Source organism: Spermophilus citellus, assembly GCF_964194105.1.
Source record: "Spermophilus citellus genome assembly, chromosome: 3".
Classification (NCBI taxonomy): domain Eukaryota; kingdom Metazoa; phylum Chordata; class Mammalia; order Rodentia; family Sciuridae; genus Spermophilus; species Spermophilus citellus.
In genome coordinates, this window is record NC_138184.1 from 27976879 (window position 1) to 27997707 (window position 20829).

Consider the following 20829-nt stretch of genomic DNA (forward strand, 5'->3'; position numbering starts at 1 on the left):
TGCATTGGGATACACTGTTGTTAATTTGGGAAGTATATAAATTTTGCTAGTGCAGAAGTGGATTTTCAATTCCATATCCTCAAGAAGGACTGGTTGGCCCAGTCAAGTGTGGGTGTCTATATCTGGTCCCAGTAACCCTGGCTAGTATGCGAAGGAGCCTGCTGTAGCCAAGTGATCTGTGGAAGGTCAATTCCCAGGAGATGGAGGCAGTTTAGAAGGCAATCATATCAAAGTCCACAACAGCCCCCATTACCTGAGGACAGGGCATGCTCATCCTTGAAAATATTCCCTATTTTGCCCTTTCCTGTATATTGCTATGAGACCTCCCTCCATTTGCTTAAAGGACAGATAACTCAGAAAAATCGTTCTTTAAGTGTGGGCTGAGCACCAATGGGGAATCTCTGAAGCCATTTCAGGGGATCTGTGAAGGTCTTCCTTTCCTAATAATGTAACTCTTGCTACTGGGATTTCTTCATACCCTTCAATCAAAATGACATATCAACAAGTTGAGTATAGAAATAAGTTTGAGAATCTTAGTTGTCATCTAACTCAGACTTTATGTTTACTACTTTTCAACTTTTACTAACTTTTGTTTGGGAGAAAGTAGTTTATTCCATTAAAATAATGTGGTGCTTTAATGAACTTTAACATGTTATAAGTTTATTATGAACATTTTAAAACAAATTTATAACTATTTCTAATTTTTCATTTTCAATTTCTAATATAAGTTTTGGTACATACAATCCATATAAACAGGACTTCTTGAGAGTCCTCCATGATTTTTGAAACTGAAAAATGGGTCCTGAAACCAAAAAGTTTGAGAGTCACTGGACTAGAGTCATTTACTTTTACTTAATCAGAAGTCAATGGAATTAATGGTTTCCAAAATAAAGATAGAGGAGAACATATTCCAGATTTTTAAAAATACTAGTGTGGGCAGTAAATATGATTCTTCTTTTGCACCAACTTTGGTCACTGGTAGTACCTTTCTGGAGGTCTGTCCAAAATATTATTGAAACCAATTGCTAAGATCAATGAATTTTGTCTGTAATGGAGTTAAGAGAGCAAAGTCATATTTGCCATCCCAGAATCAAGTATGTGTGATTGACAAATACAAGAACAGTATTTCCTCAAGACAAAGCTGCCTTTGGGATTTAATAGAATTCATGAGGTCTTGCTACAGAAACTATTTTAAAAATTATAGATTATCCATCATATATCTAAATGAAGATCCATGCCTAAAACTCTAATAATGAAAATAATGACAACAGCATGAAAATAACTAAAATACATTTCATTATTATGCAATATGCACTGTGTAAGTTCATGTGTTATCATGTATTTTATATCTTTGTATCTGTGTCCTAGATATTATTATTATAGTCTCTACTTTTGGAAATGAGGCCAGAGAGAAGTAAGGAAACATGTACCTAAGTTATGATAATGGGATTGGATACTGATATTCTGACTCCAGACTCAAACATCATCAGAGCTAGATAGTGCTGCCTCTGTTATTCTCTGTGATAGATGACCAAAATGATTGTGCACTTTTATCCTTTCATCAAGAGGTAGAGTCTCTGTTTCCCTCCCATTTGTAATCTGTGACTTGAATTGTTCAATAAAATGTAACCAGATATTGTTTGGAGAGTTTTGAGGCTGAGTCTGAAAACACCTTGGATCTTTCCTCTCACCCTTGCCTTCCACTCTCCTGCGTTTAGCTACCCTGTGAGCAAACCTGTAGCAGGATGAGACAAATCATTCCATCTAGCTCATCTTTAACCAGCTAGACCCCAGCCAATCTGAAAGCTAACTCATGACTAATGGATGAGCCCAGCTGAAAGCAACCAACCCTAGTCAGATCAGCTGAACTGCCCAAATGAGCCCAGTGTAAAGCATTGGTGGTTCAATGGTAGAATTCTCGCCTCCCACCCCAAATGAGCCCAGTGTAAATGACAATGAACGGACTTGTGAACCTGACAGCTGGTTATGGTTTTAAATCATTAAGTTTCGGCATGACTTTTTATGCCCAAATTAATAAATGTCAAGAGAGAATAAAAGTAAGTTGTTATAATACCTAAGGAAAAAAAATCAAAGAAAAATAAACAAGTCCTGAAACAGTAGAAAAGAATAGAAATGCCTATAGAAAAAGTAATGTATAAAAAGCTCCAGAGTTTTCTTTTTATTTCCACGTGAGTTCCTGCCTCCACTTGTTCTTTAATATAGTTTAACATGTAAAAGAACTAAAAGAAACATCAAAGAAGTCAAGATGTGTCACATTTGGGAAAAGTAATAAAAGAAGGGTAGAAGGAGGAGTGAAAATGGAAAAAATAAAAAAGGAAAGGAAAGAGATTTAAATACACACCGAAAAAGCACACATCAGTTTCTCTGTATTATTTTCAGCATTTCCAGGTCTTTCAGGGTTAGCAAGTAGGGGGAGAAAAAAAAAAAGTTGCTGCCTTGGGAAGAAAAGTAGAAAAGAGGGAGTTAGAGCAAATATGCTGATGTTAGGTGTGTTTGGTTATGAAAGAGCAAGAGCCAGATTGGAAAATATGGCAAAGAGTAAGTGGAGATCTGTGCCCTATATATAAATCCCCAGAGTGGAATTTTACTTTGGGATGACAGCACTTGTGAAAATGGCATCTTGAAGCATAATTACTAACCACCGTGCATACAGATAAGGCTCTTCTTTAACTGGAAACATTAATCCCCAGAGGGTCCTCCAATCTCATCAAGGCCAGTAACCTGTCTAGAATTCCTAGATACTTATGACAAATGGACATAAATGGCACAAATGGAAATCTGTTGGCTAATTTCCCAAGTTCTGTTGCCGCTGTTAGTTCGACTAAAACACTCCGGTGGGTGTCTGTTTTCAATATGCACAGGGTAGAGAAATCCATTGTTCTTTCCGTGTTTTGTCTTCGATGGGGTCTACAGGGTCATGGCTGTTCTGTATTGAATTATGAATGGCAAGAGGACCACACAAATGTGCTGTGATAGAGTTGGAGGAACAGGACTGGAGAATGAGGACTTGAAAACCTTTTTGACTTGCTTCTCAGTAGTTGACCATAAACTTGAGTTTTAAGCTAATGGATTAAACAGAAAAAAAGAAGAAGGGATTTTGGAAGGTGATTTGTTTTATCTTCATCTATCAGGCCTGCCCTTGCTCTTTTTGCCAAACAGAAGGAGTTGGCAATTTTATTATCAGAGCCTTGGTTAGTGACAAGCTCCTACTGAGTGGAGTTACTGCAGGAGAGGAGACCATGTTCTTTCTTTTGAACCCCATGATTGAGATTTTCACAGAACACACCTTCTTTGGGAAAGATTGCCAATTTTTCATTTCTCTTTTCCACACACTAGGTTTTTGTAGCAATGTGTGCTCACTGCCACAATATTTCCAACTATGTCTTCCCCCAAATAGAAAAACCAACTTTCATTTGTTTGGTTTTTTTTTTTTTTTTTTGGATGACATCATTGAGGATCCTGTTCTTCCAATCTAGATTCAGTTGGTTGTTTTTTTGTTTATGTTTGTTTGTTTGCTTGCTTGTTTATCCTTCCTTTGTGGTGGAAAGTGTATAAGAGCAAAACAGAGAATGGATATGTTTGGCATATGTTTGAGAATGGATATTCTCAGGCAGCTAAGTGTAAGTCACTTGATCTAGCCAAGCTCTTTATCAAGTAATCTGCAGTGGACTATCAGGCTCTGTACTGCATTGTAAAAGGAGAAATTACTCTCTTGAATCTTCAAGAGGTGGTTGGCATGAAAGTACAGAGATTTTAGGGTCTCTCTGTTAAAATTGCTACCCTAATTCTATTAAATTTTTATCAATAAAATTAAAATATATGTTACATCTGATAGAGGCCATTATGGTTTAAATGTGAGAAGAAGCCTCCTTCAAGACAGTGAGTCAGATAAATAACTAATGAGTTGTCTCAGGCTTATCAACTTGTTCTTGGATGAGTTTGCAATATCTTGAACTCATGACTCTTCCATAATCTAACAATTGTAGGATAAGAGCCAGTCAAGATCTATATAACATAAACTGACTTAATGAGAAGATTGTTTGATATTTCTTTCTTTCTGTTTTTTTTTTTTTTTTGGACTGGGGATTGAAACCCAGGGACTGTTTAATATCCCCAGCCCTTTTAAAATTTTATTTAGAGACAAGGCCTCACTAAGTTGCTGAGGCTGGCTTAGAATTTGTCATCCTCATGCCTCAGCCTCTTGAGCCACTGGGAATACAGGTATGCGCCACTGCAGCTAGCAGTTTGATATTTCCTTGGCTTACAGATAAAAAAAAAATAGCTGATCTATTTTGTCCACCCTAATAGTAACCTATATACTGGCAAACACTCTAGAGTTTCTATAGATATGAAACAAGGTTTTCCCAGAAACTGTCCTTGACTCCAAAAGAGACATTTCTTGAATATTATAGTGCACAGAAATCTTTGCAATTATGCATTTGAAAAAACTGATTTTTGTGGGGTCAATATGACTCATTTTTAAAATGTAATCTGAAATTACAGCTTTGGGTCAAGCGAACTTTTCTTAATCCATTTCAGAAAAATCTTAACTCTACAATCCATTACTTTGACGAAAAAGTACTAGCTCTCGCTCTAGAGGCAAACGTTAGCATACTGAAGTGCCAAGCTGAGGATTTGTGTGGAGTAAGGAAGTAGAAAAGTTAGAGCAATATGAGACCTGAGAGCAGCATAGCTAAATCTCCCTGGAGCTAAGGAATCTTAAGCAGAAATGAGCACTATATTTAAATATTTCTGAACCAATTATAAAGAGAAATATTTAGGGAAAAAAATGGATTCTATAATGTGAAATTTCCATCACAATTAACTTTACTCTCAGAGCTAACTTCACAGATTCAATCAGGGTAAATGGCTGGAAAAGGATTTTTATCCTGTAATTTCCTTCCCTCCATATGCCACAAATCAGGTTCAGTTACATGTTAAAATATCTGTATGGTTCATTTTGCTTATCCTCTCCCCACAATTTCAAAGATAAACTGGTAGTTGGGACTATCTTTGGCTTAGTCTTTCTTATGTCATTATATTCATTTCCTCCCTTTATAGATCACCTACTTCTTTTCAATAGGGCAAATTTGCCACTTAATGAATATAATAATAGTATGTTGACTGAGTCCTGAGTTTTAAGTTTGAGTTGTTTATTTTGAATTTTGTATCACAAAAGCACAGAGTGGCATGTTTTCTATAAAACAGTCTAGTAGGTGGCTGGGGACATGCAGGGTCCAAGAGAATGGTTGATCTTCTCTTTACCTCAGGATCAAGTATTCTGAACCATACCTAGGAGATTGGATGGTCGAGATTTGGAAGTTACTTCTGCTTACTTAAGATGTATGTGTTTTGTTCATTCTGGAAGCACATGACCTTCATTCTAACTTATTAAGGTGCATTCTATGGCCAGCTGCTTTTGTCAGGAAAGGAATGTTACTGCCATGTGTCCTTCTTACCTTGTATGGAGGTGGGGTTTTTGAGAACTTAGAATGGAGGTGTACAAAGATGGTGACCTTCATATAGGTCTGGATATATTGGAGCAGCAAAAATTCAAGCAGGCTACTTACATTGTGGAGATCAACTTCCTCTCTGTAACTAGATTGGATCCTTCCCAGACCAATCTGTCAAAACCCATTCCATTAGTCCCTTGGCATTAGTGAGATCTAGGAAAACTGATGGGAAGGTAAAAATTAGAGAAACCATTATGGACAACAAGAAAGTAGAGAGGTTGGAGAAGATGGCCAACCTCAGAGGCAAGCAAATGAAGGAAGATGTCAAGGCAGAGCTAGCAAAGAACTCTCTAGAGTCTAGCACTTAAGTGGTACTGTGGTACATGGTACTGTGCTTGGCACATCTTAGACACTCAGGAACGGAATTTGAATGAATTCTTCTAATCAACATAATAAGACACATGTACGTCAAATTTCCATTTAGTATAGACATGAATGCGGAGTTCACACCTAATTTTTTGTAGCTTTATATTAATTTATTGAATCTCAGATCATTTGAGGAAGCTGTAAAACAAGCATTGAACTCTTTCTCCACAAAATGCAACTATAAACTCCTGTATATCATTTTCAGTACCTATGGATCCTCTAAAGCCCATTTAAAAAATTATAGTATCTTGGGTGTAGGATAGGTAAGTAATCTTTCTATGCTTTTGCGACAGTTTATACTTTCTACTTTACAATTTTCCATTCAAATGAAACATAAATGCCTTGATTCTTCCTACTTCCTTCATCCTACTTATATTTATCTCATTTCCCATTCCACTAAATTGCTTTGAAATGGCCCATATGCATGTACAGAAGTGAGATCCACAGATCTATGAAAAAGTGCTAGCATTTCTAAATATATTCCATGTATTCGACCAGGAAAGAAAAGCCACCCAAACACTTAAACCAACAGTAATCTGTAGGTACACTGAATAGTTCTAGATTGATCTGATATTTTTATCATACTCTTAATATATCTACTAGGGTTGCACCTAGTTCTGAAGGTCTCCATAAAGAAGTCCAGTGTGGTAGGAAGGAAGCATTTGCAGAGATGGCATGCAGAAGCCCAGCTCAGCCAGAAATCAATGGGTCAGAATGCAGCAGCATACCACACTTGGGCCTAACTTTTTGGAAACAGTAGTTAGCAACTCAAAACAAAGAATTACTTGCTGTTAGGACATTTCTCCTGATAGAGTTATGTAATGGTTGTACAAGTCAAAATTGGAAGGAAATACAGACTTCAATGATCCAAACAATTTTAGACCAAACCATTTTGACATGCTTGACACAATCATAAGTTCACATATTAGTGTCCTAACAGAATTCTTAACAAGAGGAAAGCGGCTTCTATAGTTCCTCTTGTTTGAAGTTAGAAGTCAGAAAAAAAAAAAAAAACTTCATGAAACTTAGTGTTACAAAGTCCTAAAGTGGCTTTACAGAAGACAGAGGTTGTCCATTTGGGAGCTCCATCGGAATCACCTGGTGAGTTAAAACTGTGTGTTGCTGTAGTTTCCTCTGCCCAAGATCTAGGGAGAGGATGGGAGTAAGAAATGGACAAGCTGAGGAAGAAATCACTCATTAGGTCTTACTATGGGTCCATTTTGCATTTTCTCTTTATCATATTTATATTCCAATAAAATATTTTCTCTGTGAGGAAGCATAGCTTGCTGATTAAATAAATGCAGCAATTGTTTATGCAAAAATTATCTAATATGAATAGATGAATAGTGTTTTCTTGGCCATGTGCTTCTACAAGATATATATAATATATATATATATATATATATATATATATATATATATATATGATACAAAATATCATCTGTATATATACAGATGATATTTTATTCTATAAGAGATAAAGATATCTATCTATATATCTATATCTTGTGGGCAGTGGATTTAAAAGTATAAAAAGGTTATATATATTATGTGTAGTGAGAGGTAGAGATTTTCAGTATTTCAATATCAGGCATAAACTGCCCCTTGTTCTGATTCCATGTGTCCTAAGTGTTCTCATGGCTATTGCTCCCAAAGTTTGGAAAATATTGGTCACCACGATGAGCTACAACTAGCATTGCATAGTCCAAATCTTAGGTTCTCTTTATTTTTATTTTATTTTATTTTTTTCTTTTTTTATTGTTGGTCGTTCAAAACATTATAATAAATTCTTGACCAAAATGACTAGAGTTTACAACTGAGCTAGACTATTACCCACATTCACCCCCCAGCAACATTTGCCCTAGGCAGGGGGCTTCTGGAAATTCCCCTAGGCTCCAGGTTCAAAATTATTTTTGGCTGATCTGTCTTGTCTGAAACTTGCTTCTTGTCTTAACTTAAATGTTGAGCGGTCCAGAACATGGATTTCATTTCTCTCTTGCTCTGTGTGCCCCGTGGTGGGTTAGTGCTATGCTTTTGTATCCAAGACCAGTCCTAAAGAAACTTTGCTTGAACCCAGAGCACTCACATAATCTATTTAATTCAATTTGATCTAACTCAACTTAATTCAATACAATTCAGATACTCTAAACACCTGCTTTGGGACTGTCCCTATTTGGGGACTCTTGGGTCACTGACCAAATGGAAGATAAAAGCACATTATAAGAATAAAATGTGACATATTGATCTAAATATTCTTGCTCTCCTTTTTTTTGAAAGTCAAATAAACTCCCTCTATCCATTTACATTTTACCTCCTAGTGGGGGAAAAAACTGCCAGGCTTTTAAGAGTTCTTGTCACATCCAAGGCAAGGCTCTGGTTTGAGGTACTACCAGAGATCTGACAATTACTTCGGAAGCAGAGTGACAGCGCATTTTCCCCCTGAGAGTCAAGGAGCAACTTGATTTCTTTCCACATGTAAGAAAGTGTATGCATGTATGGGTGTTTGCTTTTAAAAAAATGTCTGCTATGTAGTTTTTATAATGGATAAACTCTATCGGTGTGTAGCAAATCTCCTGTCAAAGTTCACCTTTGAAACTCCACTCCCATTTTGTGGGCAGTGGATTTAAAGATGGCACATGCAGGTGTCCACACCCATCTGCCCACACTCCCATGCTCACGCTTTTTGGAATCTGCTCATAATTTGCACACCAGTAAAAACGATGAAACATCTGCCAAATGTCTGCACCAGTGACATCTGATATTGTTGTGCCAGTCACTTCCCCAGAGACGGGATTTACATAGCAACAGCCCCAGCAAGCTCCATTAAATCTCTCCTTACCCTTTCCTCAGGGCAGCCAATGCCCATTAAGAAACCCCAGTGGCTCTGTCGGCTGTTGTGAGTCATCACTTGCTCTTTCAGTTGGCTGCCTCCCCAGCCTCCCTCATGCCTTGGTGTCTCTCTCGGGGCTGATGTGCATGGCCACACTTTGTTAAACATTCCACTTTCACAGTGAGGTTGTTGTGACAGCTGGGATCCAGGCTGAGATATAGACTTTGGTGGCATCTTGCACCTGTTGGTGGTGAACTTTTGGCCACCATCCAGTCCACTCCCGATGACCGTTAAAGTGCCAGGACAGAATGAAATGCTACTATGTAGTGATGGTTTATCACATTGGGATGTTTCTTGTCAAATATCTTTGGATAACTGTACATTCAAAACTCTTCCCTGGAGAATCATTGTTCAACTTTGTCGATTCAGGGCTCCCATAGGTTTGCAGTAAAGTCCTTTAAACTTCTTGACATGTGTTCTCTAAACATATTGAACTTGGAACCTTCTACCTTGCAAAGACAGCTTCCAAACATATACAGATGTACACACACACATAAGCAATGTGACACTCATTAAACAATATCCTGTGCAAATAATACTTACTTGAATTTTTCCTAAAGCAGTTTTGCTTTAATAATTTGAGAAGTGTATGTCATAGTGGCTGAAGCGCTTATTCTAGAGTCTGCCAGAGCTTGTAACCTAGCAGAATGACCTTCAGCAAGTCTAAAAATAGTGACTGTCTTATAAGGTTGTTGAAAAGGTTTGATATAACAGAGAACTAAGAACAGCATGAGGTTTCCTGTAAGCAGACAATAAATATTAATTATTGTTAATTTCCTATGTAGACTATATATTGGGATGTGCTAAACTAAATTATTCTTGCTAGTCACACTGTTCATTTTCTTCCTTTACAGAGTCAATTTTGGTTTCTCATTTTAAAGTTACTGTCAAAATGAGGTCTGTTATCAGTGTTAAGCTGAGGATTTATTTTTTTTTGTCGGCAAGATAACCAATGCAGTGACCCTCTGTGAACCTAACTAATAATGACGGGCAGGGAACACCAAGGCTCCTCTCCTGCTGTGTCACCTGGGTTTCTCTTTCTCAGGTTTGCATGTTTTGGAGCTGATAGACTTGGGAAAATACAGGAGGGGATGCCTCGGGCTCAAATAACCCAGTGCCTCATGCAAGCGCTTTACCAGTGAGCTCTAATAGAGTTAGAGTTCTTTAAATTGATATTAAAAATCTGGGTTTAGTGGGTGGGGTCATGGCTCAGCGGTAGAGCGTGCACCTAGCTTGTGTACGACCCTGGGTTCCATCCCCAGCACCACATAAAAATAAGTAAAATGAAGGTATTGTGTCCAACTACAACTAAAAAATAAATATTTTTAAAAATCTGGTTTTAATTGACAAATAGTAACTATACCTATTTATGGGGTACTATGTGATTTTTTTATGTATATATTGTAGAAAGATTCAATTGAGCTAATTGACATATACACCAGCTTATCATCTCCTTCCTTCCTCCTCCCTCCCTCCCTTTCTTTCTTTCTTAGAACATTAAAAAATAATTATTTTAGCATTTTTTGAAATGTGTAATACCTTATTTTTAAGAATGATCACATGCACAGCAATAAATCACTAAAACTCAGGAGAGATTTAACATAACGGTGGATGTTGGGTCAGTTGCTCTTCTAAATCCCAGCTCTGGAGAAGTGATTGATGCAATGCCATCAGATGTCAGATTTGAGGTAAGGAGCATGTTCACTTCTATTCCTCAACCCTAAATGATATGATTTGTAGTTTTCTATGAAAAGGAAGTAAATAAGAACAAAAAAAAAAACCCTGCAAAATCAGACCAAACCAATATTCATAATTTAAACTGTAGGATAAACAGATTTGTTCCTCCTTGATGTTTTTAGTTCATGGTAGGAATTTTTTTTTTTTTTTTACTTCAGAGTTTTCAAGCCTCACTGGCATGGTCCTCAGTGAGCTCTTTCAGTAGCCACTGGAAGAAGCCAGATTTAGGCATATAAAAGGAGGAGTGGAACAGTAAGTCCCTGAATATGGGCCAGCGAGACACTCTCATAATCTGCAAAGTTTAAAAGAGTGCCAAAAAACTCAGAACTTAAGATAAACATGATTTTAATGCAATAAATGCAACACTGTAAATTTGCAATATTAATGCAATATTGTAAAATAGGATGTAAAACATCTATAATAAACATTTTTAAATAAAGGTAAGACTAGTTTTTACTTCTGCCTCGGGCTCTAATGTCACTAGGTAAAATTTATGGGATGGAATAGAAAGAAGGAGTGATAGTGAAAAATCAAGTCAACAAGCAACATGAATAACACTATTCATCAGGCTGATTAAAGTTTTTCAAGCTTAGCAAATTTTAAGAAGTTGTATCTAACACTGTAAACAGTTACTGAGTAAAATTTACAAAGGGACATCTTCCTAATTGTCTTCAAGCAAGATCAACATTCAAGATTTCCCTAAGCAAAGAGTGGTGTAGAGGAGAGGAGGATCTAATAGGTACTTGATATTACCTTCCATGTGACCCTGTAAACTTCACAATGGATCCATAATTATTACCATCTGACTAGTTAAGGAACTAAGTGTGGCTGTTAAAATCCAAACCAAATACTTCCATGGAAATATTGCTTGAATTTGAGGTAGACCTAGTTGGTTCCAAAGCCCTTTTACCTCCACACTATTTTGTATATGCATTTTTTAAAAATTTGTAGGTCAGTAACAATGCAAATTCCTACCATTTTTTATTAGTGCATAATGTAAATAAATGCACTTTGTAAATTACAAAATACTACAGAAATAAAAAGTTTATTTATTCTTGAATTAAATCATTACTTATTTGTTAAGTACCAAGAGGTCAATTATTTTTTATCTGAAATACTGTGGGGTTGGGGGAAGAAAGAACCTACCATCTGTTCTTTATGTTCACAGATTTTCATATTCTGAACACTTGAACTGGGTATTTTCATTTCTTTTTGCATTTCACTTTGGAAACAAAAATGTAACCAACTTTCTTCTAGTATACACTGTCTAAAAATTGGTTATAAGAGCAAATGAAATATTCCCAAGGCAATTGTTGAAATTTTTGCTTTCCTCTTGTGATTTGAGATTTGATCCATAGGTACAGATAAAACATCATATCTTAACAATTTTCTCCTCCTTTTTTCTTCTTTTAGACTTTACACTTTACTATCATAACATGATTTCTATAGGTCGGATGACTGTTGACATTCCTCAGGGGTATTTCTTGAATGACTCTAGATTTCTAGATGACAACTGGAATACTAATTCTAGTTCCAGACAATGAATACTGAGTTTCCTGAATTGATAGTAAGTTTATGTACATGGTGGGATTCTGAGGAATGCTGCTCCAGTTGAATAACTTAATCATATTTAATAACATATGCTAGCATATTTGAAGTGTAGTTTTTACAATGAATATTATTAATCTAAAGACTTAAAATTCCATGATAAAAGTTTTAGTACAAGAGATTTCTAGCCTCACCAATGATTATAAAGGATGTAATAGAGATTATACTTGTTACATGCATAATTATGTATGTAGAGGTGGCCTCAGGTGAGAAACCCTTTGGGAGTAGAGATACCCTTGAGTGAGGAAAGCAAACTCAGAGTGTTCATATAAGATAGGCTCTTTTAAATATGACATCTCCCTTGACCAAAACTCTCTCAGCTGAAGAGGGTACTTGAAGTTCTAGATCCTTATGCTCTTTATGGAAATCTACCTAAATAGGAGGAAGTACAGCAACCTTGTATAGTAAAGCATGGGTACCAATATCACATGGTAAATTCTCCCTATACATTCTCCATTATTCACTTTCATGGAAGTGTATTGCAACTTCAGGCAAGCAATTTTTCCTATTCAAAGCTTCTGTCTTTACATGAAAAGCATAGTTATGATATCTAACTGCTAATGCTGAGAGAACATGTTGCTGGATTTCCGTCTTAGGTACCCCCACCTCTTTTTATTTTGATGATATTGGTGATTGAACTCAAGGACACTTTACCACTTATCTACATGCCCATATCCCTAGCTCTTTTTTATTTTTTGCTTTGAGTCTGAGTCAAGCAAAGTTGCCCAGGCTGGCTTCAAACACATAATCCTTCTGCCTCAGGCTCCCAGATCACTGGGATTACAGGTGTGCGTCACCACGCCCAGCTCAGATCACTCTGAAGAATTCATTTCTACCAAATAAACCTTTGCAATGCAAAATAAGACAAAAAAAATGGACATAAGACTCAGGAGGAAGACAGAAAGGATTTTGCAAACAAGTGAAATCAATAATTTTTTAAGTAGGTAGGAAATGAGAATCTGGAGAATGTGAGAATGCTAAGAGCAAAGAAGTGAGGAAAAGAGGTACTAGAAGTTTCTGTGTGTTTCATTAGAGAGACTGAAACAGAGGACTGAATTCCTTATTTCATTTTGTCTCATCTTAGACCATTTTACTCTGAAGTTTTGCATATGACCTTACTAAGGCATCTGTCCAAATGCTGTAAATTACAAGTGATTATATCCATGTAAAGTGATTATAATTGAGCATGGCACAAAGTGAATCCTAAATAAACTTGACATTTTTAAATAATAAAAACTACTACTACTACGATGATGATGATGATGATGATTATATCTGGAGTTAAATTCCAACAAAAGCTTCTCTTTCAGCCAGTGTATCCTTTGGACACATCACTAGAGACTTTTATGATGGGAGCATTTAGGGAAAATGAATATTTTTTTCATCCCTTTTCTTATGTGGATCACCTCAGGAAATATATTTAATTAGAAAAAATATTGGAAGAGCTTTTGCATTCCTGATGAGATAAGAAATTAGCATGGGCTGCTGTCCTCCTTCTGCCCTAAAATCAACCCTGGAGGAATTAGGGAAATAAAAGGATAAGAGGCTTGTGGGGATCATGAGGCCATCTTCATGTCCTGGAGGGTGTGTGTGTGTGTGTGTGTGTGTGTGTGTGTGTGTGAGAGTGTGTGCGCGCGTGCATGGTGGGGTGGTGGGATGGGCTATCGACTTGAGGCATTGAGAAGTTAGGCATTTAAAAAGCTATTTCTGGACCTTTCCCAAAGAATCTGTAATGGTCAGGTTGTTGGTGTTTGGTGCTCAGTATGAAAGCAGCAGGAAAGAACAAATAAAGAGAGGGTGAATGAAAACAACTCATATGTTCAATCATTTAGTCACTTTCCTCCAAATCCCAGAGCTAGTAGATTACAACAGTGGAAAATGTCTCTTCAGAATACTTCTATTTCCTCTAAAAATTTAAAGATTATCTCCTGAAATAAAGTTGCCTGTGAGAGTGACAGAGGAACATCCAAGGTCAGTCTATGGGGGTCATGGTCTCATATCTTGCCATCGTCAGCTGGGGTGCAAACTAAGGCCAGGTCTTTGACCTGTCATGTTATGCATTATAGAGCTGGTATCCTGGTATCCTAGACACATGAAGGTTACAAATGCTTTTTTTTTTTCTAAAAAGAAAAAGTAAAACAAATTCCTATTCTAAATTAACACAATAAATGTACTCCAAAACAGGAAGATATTAGCAATATGAAATCTAGAAGAGATGTCTTAAATTATAAATTAGTAGAAAAATTTTGGTATCAAATAAATATTCAATAAATGTTATAAATGCCAGAAAGGACACAGTCAAAACAGATTATTAAGCTGTGAAAGATGTGAGATGTGATAAAAGAATTTTCTTAGAAGATAGCAGAACGTGGTAAAAATAAATTATAGAAGGAAGACTAGGGAGAATTAAAGCGTAATTGACAAGAACAGTATGAAAAGTTCCCAGAAGGAGTCAAAAATGGAGGACTGGTTTTAGCGACTTACTTATAATAACAAAACATGGTGGAAGTGACACCTCTTCTATCATTTCAGTGTAAGTGAAAAGACATGCTGCAGCTTTTGTTTGGATCTCTTGGCTGTCCCTTCTCCAAAGCCAATCACTATCTGAGAAATACTTAAGACCTTTTCAATGGTTCTGGTCAACAGCTTCCCAGGGAAGCTCACCCTAGTTCAGCAGTCTCCTCCAGGCACCAGACCAACTTGGAAGTATACCTTAGCCATAGGTCTTTCAGCCACCAGCTGTTAGGCATCAGTCCCTGCCCATCAAGTCATACTAGCTACGTCTCCACACATTACATTCACCATGCCCTTTTTGAATTCCTGAATCTATGAGCATAAAATTTAAAGTAAATTTTTGCCATTATGTTTTAGAGATATTGGTTACATAGCAAGAGATAACCAAAACGTTTAGTTTGTTCTGTACCGAGAGACAGTTTTTAACAGACATAGAGAAACTCAAGTAGGTACACTATATCATTCATACATTCATTCTTTTATCTCTCCCCAAACATTGACTAATCATCTATAATTTGTCAAGGACTACCCAAAGTGCTAAGGATAAAATAGTGTGCAAGGCAGACACAATTATTGAGTTCCTAAGAATTACTGCCTTTTCTGAATTCTTGGAGTAACAGAACTGATGCTAAAGTTGTAGCCTTGTAGGGCACATAACGTCACCCAGACACACACATACACACACACACATATACAGACTCACAAACATAGACACATATAGATGCCCATGCATATAATATTAATATAGTATTACATGCCATATAGACATAGGGCATATAAATGAGACAATGAATAAAAGAATCAAAATATATGAATATTAGAATGTCACTCTCTTGTCTCAGAGATTCTATTTTTTTTCAGATCTTAGTTACATTTAAAGAAAATCTAATCTGTATTTGGGGTAAAAATGGGAGTTCATAACCCACTTGATTCTAGTGTATGAAATATGATTTGTCAAGAGCTTTGTAATGTTGTGAACAACCAATAAAAAAAAAATAAAGAAAATCTACTTGTATTCATCTCCTAACACTAGAGTTTCTGGGTGTATACACATACACTCACATAGTATCTTAACTTAAATATGCATATTATCATTATGGTTTGGATATGAGGTGTCCCCAAAAATCTTATGTGTGAGACAATTCAAGAATGTTCAGAGGTGAAATAATGAGGTCACAAGAGGTGTAACCTAATCAGTGGATTAATCCACCTGAATGGATTAACTGGGTGGTAACTATCAGTAGATATAGTATGCTGGAGGAAATCGGAGGTATGACATTAGGGTTTATATTCTGTACCTGGCACCTTGCACGCTTCCCAACCCTTTCTGATTGGCATGTTCTGAGCAATTTTCTTCTGCTGACTCCCTTCTGCCATGATGTTCTGCCTCACCTTGGACACAGAACTGTGAGTTGGCTGACCATGGGCTGAAACTCTGAAACTCCTAAGCCAAAATAAACTTTTCCTCCTCTAAGTTGTTCTTCTCAGGTCTTTTTTGCTTACAGCAATGAAAAGCTGACTCAAACAATTCTGTAAACTAAGTTCAAATCTTTCTTGAATGACAGCAAAACCCTTGATCAAGTGGTAAATAATATCAATAATTCTCCTAAATCCTAATGGAAGATTTTTTTCCCTTAATTTTAAATCACAAAAGCATGATCCAGATCAACCATGAAGAATTATGGAAACAAATTCTGTAAAACTACAGGGATTCAAAACATTCTGGATATGACATTAACCTTTGAGCTTACTGAGCCCAATCCCCTCATCTTACATCTGGAGCCACTGAGCTCCAGTGGGCAAAGGAGCCAGATGTCATGCTATCAGCAATGGTGCAGAGCAAGCTAAACTCTATGAGGTCGGCTGAGGTCCCGTGTAACCCAGAGGAATCCTGGCATGAATTTCAAATCCTCTCCTCAATGCTGGCACCAATTCTGGTATCCATATGTCTGTGAATACATAGAAGCTGAGGCAGAGAAACTCATGAGAATTGCCAAGGCCCTAGAATCCTGAAAACAGTTGCTATATCCTGTTGCTATGACAACCTACTCAGGAAAGAACTAGGTGCCAGACTTAGATTATTATTATTTTTTTTCTTTTTCGGTCCCGGAGGAGTACCGGGATGAGTTGATAACTCTTTTATTGCTACCTGGAGAGAAGCCTTTTCTGCCCTGCCTAGCTTCCAATGACAGATCAACACTCTAGGGACCATAACTGATGTAACTGTGGCTGGTTTTATTTCTTTTAGAGACAAAGGTCTCCGATGATTATGGTGCGCCATGAAAAGTAAGGGACTTGTACAAGCTAACGTGTCTATGAAAATTTGTGATTTCTTTAGCCCTGACTTCTTCCGTGTTTATGAGTCTCCCTGCTTTAATTCCCCCCTACTTGTTTTTCACCAGAGCATCTGCTCCTTCCTGCGGAGGAAATGTTTGTACCATTCAAATGGTTGGACTATGAGTCACAGATTAAACATGAGGGACTTTTCTCAATGATGCTGAACAAGGCCTTAATTAAAAGGGAGGAAGTAGTGCTGGTGAGTGGGAACAAGTTTGGGATGTTTGGAGCCATGCAAAGTGCCAGACTCTCCCCAGGAGCCACTCTTCTTCTGGTGAGAACATTATCCAAATTTAGGGTGTACAAGATGCACAACACCTGAAACTTCTCAGAACTGCATCATGGTGCTTTCAGAACTGGTGTTCCCAGCTGTTGGAATAGGACAATGGCTACCGATAGTCACTTTGGGCTCCATCTGTATAAGACACTGTTCTAAGCATTTGTATAGTTGAATCCCTAAATTCTCACAATAACTCAATGGTATACATAGTAGAGAAGTAAAGCAATTTTTTTTCCCCATGGACTCAAGATAAATCGCTTGCCATGCCAGGATTCAAATTTGGGAAGACTATGCTTTTAGTCACCATCATCCCAGCTATGCCAACATATAAATATCAACCCAACTGGCACTAGATGGACATCACACACCTTCATTATCACTTGCTCAGTAGGTTACTTCTTTTATTATGTTTTTCTCTACTCTAAAACTTATTTGATCACAGTCTCCTTTAGCCAATATTTTATACTACTGCCTTAATTAAGGACTCACTTGTTCTTGACTGGACATTCCAACAGGCATGTATGAATCCTCCTGTTTCCCATATTGGTTTTATTCAATGCATTTTTCCATCTTGCATCCAAAGTAGTCCTTCTAAAATCAATTTCAGCTATTTCTCACTCCCACTTTAATATCCTGCAATGCCTCTTCATCCTCCCTTCATCTCAGGTCTTTAGCAGTCTCTCTCTGTGTCTTATGCATACTTCTGCCACAATTAGCTTTTCTTCCTGGTAGTTTTCTGCTTGTTATAGTTGAAGTATGAACTAATCCAAGACAGAATTTATACTTCTTCTTATTAATATTTCTCCATTTTCCAAAGCACTTCCTTATGTGTGGTAAAAATGCAGGAAAAGGCCATTAGTCATTATTGAATTCCTGAATTTGAGAGATTAGATATACTTCCATGTTTTGAAGCTACATGGTATGTTCCCTGTTGTATTTTAAGTCTACATGTGACATTTATATAATAAAGTATCTATTCATCTCACAGAACATGAATCTGTCAGATACAAATTATACTATTCTGGTGACAAGATATTTTCAATCACAAAACAAATAACTTTTAGTCTCCATCCAGGAATCAGTATCCAAAGTAAGTATTATTTTTTTAAAAACTAATACCTGCTTTTTCACTGAGGACCCCAAACCATGCTAATTCCACTGTGTGAACACCATTGTAGTCACTATTAATACATATCATGCATTAATGCCATATGTTATAATGCACCCCCTTAGAGAATGTTGTTTTATAGTCTCTGTCATGATCAGCCATGTTTGTTAAGAACCATTTATTGGATGACTTAGCAAGGAATGTACACAAACTATCCTCAGTGTCTGGAGAATTTCTTCATTTCAACTGATGGCACCTTCTTCTACTCAGCCATCTGATCTACCATGTTGGGTCTTTCTTCCTTTTCCTCAACTTCCATGTTCAAAAGCTGACAAATAGCTTAAGTAGGTATTGTATCATTCCTATTGAATCCCCTTCATTACTGCCTTCATAGTTTTCTATGAAATTAAAAAAACAACAACATGCCATGCCATTCAGTTATTAAAAACCCTTTAAACACTCTTCAGCATCCAAGGTCTTCAGCCTGGCATTCAAGATCTCCTATTATTTAGCTAAGAATTATATTTACTGCTCTAAGCTCTTTATTAATGTTAATGCATTGATCTTCACAGCACTCCTGTGGGGAACGTACTGTTTGATCAATGTCTTACTCTCAACTTTCAAAAGTTTACATTCCCACTATGTGCTGTAGAGAAGTGATGTGGCTTACAGTTCCTGAGATTTCTTCATATTCTTTCCTTTGCTTTGTATTTCTTCAATTTGCTCCCCATTTCATCATCTTAACTGGCTATTCATCCTTTAAATCTCATTACAGACATATTATTTACTCTGAAAAAAAAAATCCTGTTCTGCCCTCTTTATAAAGCTAGACAAGAAGCTCCTGGTCTAGTCTTCTATAGCACCTTATGTAAAATCTGAACATGACATTCACTGTGCTGAATTGCCATTGTATTTTTATGGATGTATAATTAAATTTCCCAAGGACAAGGGTTATGTTTTATTGTCTACCTTTGTATCCTACCCACTTTCAGAGGATTCTCAGTAAATACCTATTGAATAAAATGGATGCTTCCCTGAATGTTCATGAAAAAAATAATTCCATTGCAAACATGACTGACCATTCGCTTGAGGAACTATTAGGAGGTACACAATGAACATCAACTTTTTCTATTTTTTTTTCTCATCCTAAGTAATGAGTATATAGATATCAGATATTTATTCTCCATATGCTTTTTATATCAGAAATACTTTATAATAAAATAGGAATAACACACTCAGAAAACAACTGCATATGGATTCTAATACATGCTGCTACAAATGCAGTTTTAGGTAGAAAGGGGAAAGAGAAGGTGCCCGAATTATTCTGGGAAAAAAGAAAAAAAAAAGAATTGAACTCATTTGTTGAAGCCTTTCAAGGCAACAGAAGTAAGGAGGAGTGAAGACCGAGGGATCACTTAGGCAACCGGCGTCTTGGTGACAGACTTTTGTGTTCCTAGTAGAGTTCTAATGTGACTATCCAGAGATATTGTAGAGGCATCATGGAAAGAAATAATGAGAAGCCATTCTATCAAATGGATGAGAATTTAGGAAAAAGTAGGGAAATGGAGTTTGATCTGAGCATCCATGATGGCTGCAAACATATGAGCAATGTGATATTTGGAGGACAGGGCCTTCGAGAAGAGATGAAAGGGCCCTGAACAATACATAGTTAGGGAGCCTGATTGAAAGGGAAGCTAGCAGAGGGACAGTGTTTTTATTTGTTGGAAAAAACTCCAGAGACAAGTCAGCTCTTGACTGAGCTCGAACATAAGGAGAAAGCCCCGTGAAGGCAAGACTTTCATCACATTTGTTGCATCTGTCACTTTATTTACTTTCTCTTGAGAATTTAAATGGAGAGAGAGATCTGAGTGAATTTGAAATTTGTTATTTCATAATGTTAAGTCCAAAGCTTCTCAGGAGTTTTGAAAAAAAAATCATCAGATCTGCTAGAGATTTATTTAGCACATTTTAAAATGTGCCTGTTTCTTAAATTTGAAGCCTCTCTTCTACCTTAAATATTATCACCCCCACCCCACATTCGACCTTCAAATCATGATCATCTACATTGGACCTTTCAAAAGGAAAATATATTATGAGGGTCACTGATATGAGTTGGGAGACTACTATGATAACACAGGAGGCCAAAGCTTTTTATATATGATGTCATCTCATCTGCAAATATTATTAACAATAATGACTGGTTTATTTAATCAGCAACTATTTATTGCTATCTGTCATGTACAGCTATTGTCCTCGGTACTGAGAATATACAGTGAACTGAATAACACCAATACGTAACCACGTGGAACGTGTATTCTTGTGGGAGGAAACAGACTGTGAACAAAATAAATGACTATAATATACCATGTAGTATGTTAGTATATTGGTAAAGTTTATGAAACAATACTTAATTTTAAGTAGGATGATTAAAGAAGGACTCACCTGCATGACTTAT

The 20829-nt window shown here is 36.7% G+C and overlaps 1 long non-coding RNA gene across 1 annotated transcript in view; it reads right to left on the minus strand.

The window, feature by feature from the left end:
- The window catches only part of LOC308644860, a 34464-nt gene extending 25574 nt beyond the window's left edge, over positions 1 to 8890 (minus strand). The window contains exons 1-2 of the long non-coding RNA XR_014021097.1: positions 8740 to 8890; positions 5592 to 5696 (exon numbers count right to left, since the gene is read on the minus strand). This is a non-coding gene — a long non-coding RNA (uncharacterized lncRNA). The remainder of the gene's footprint in view (positions 1 to 5591; positions 5697 to 8739) is intronic.
- Between the last annotated feature and the right edge of the window lie 11939 nt (positions 8891 to 20829).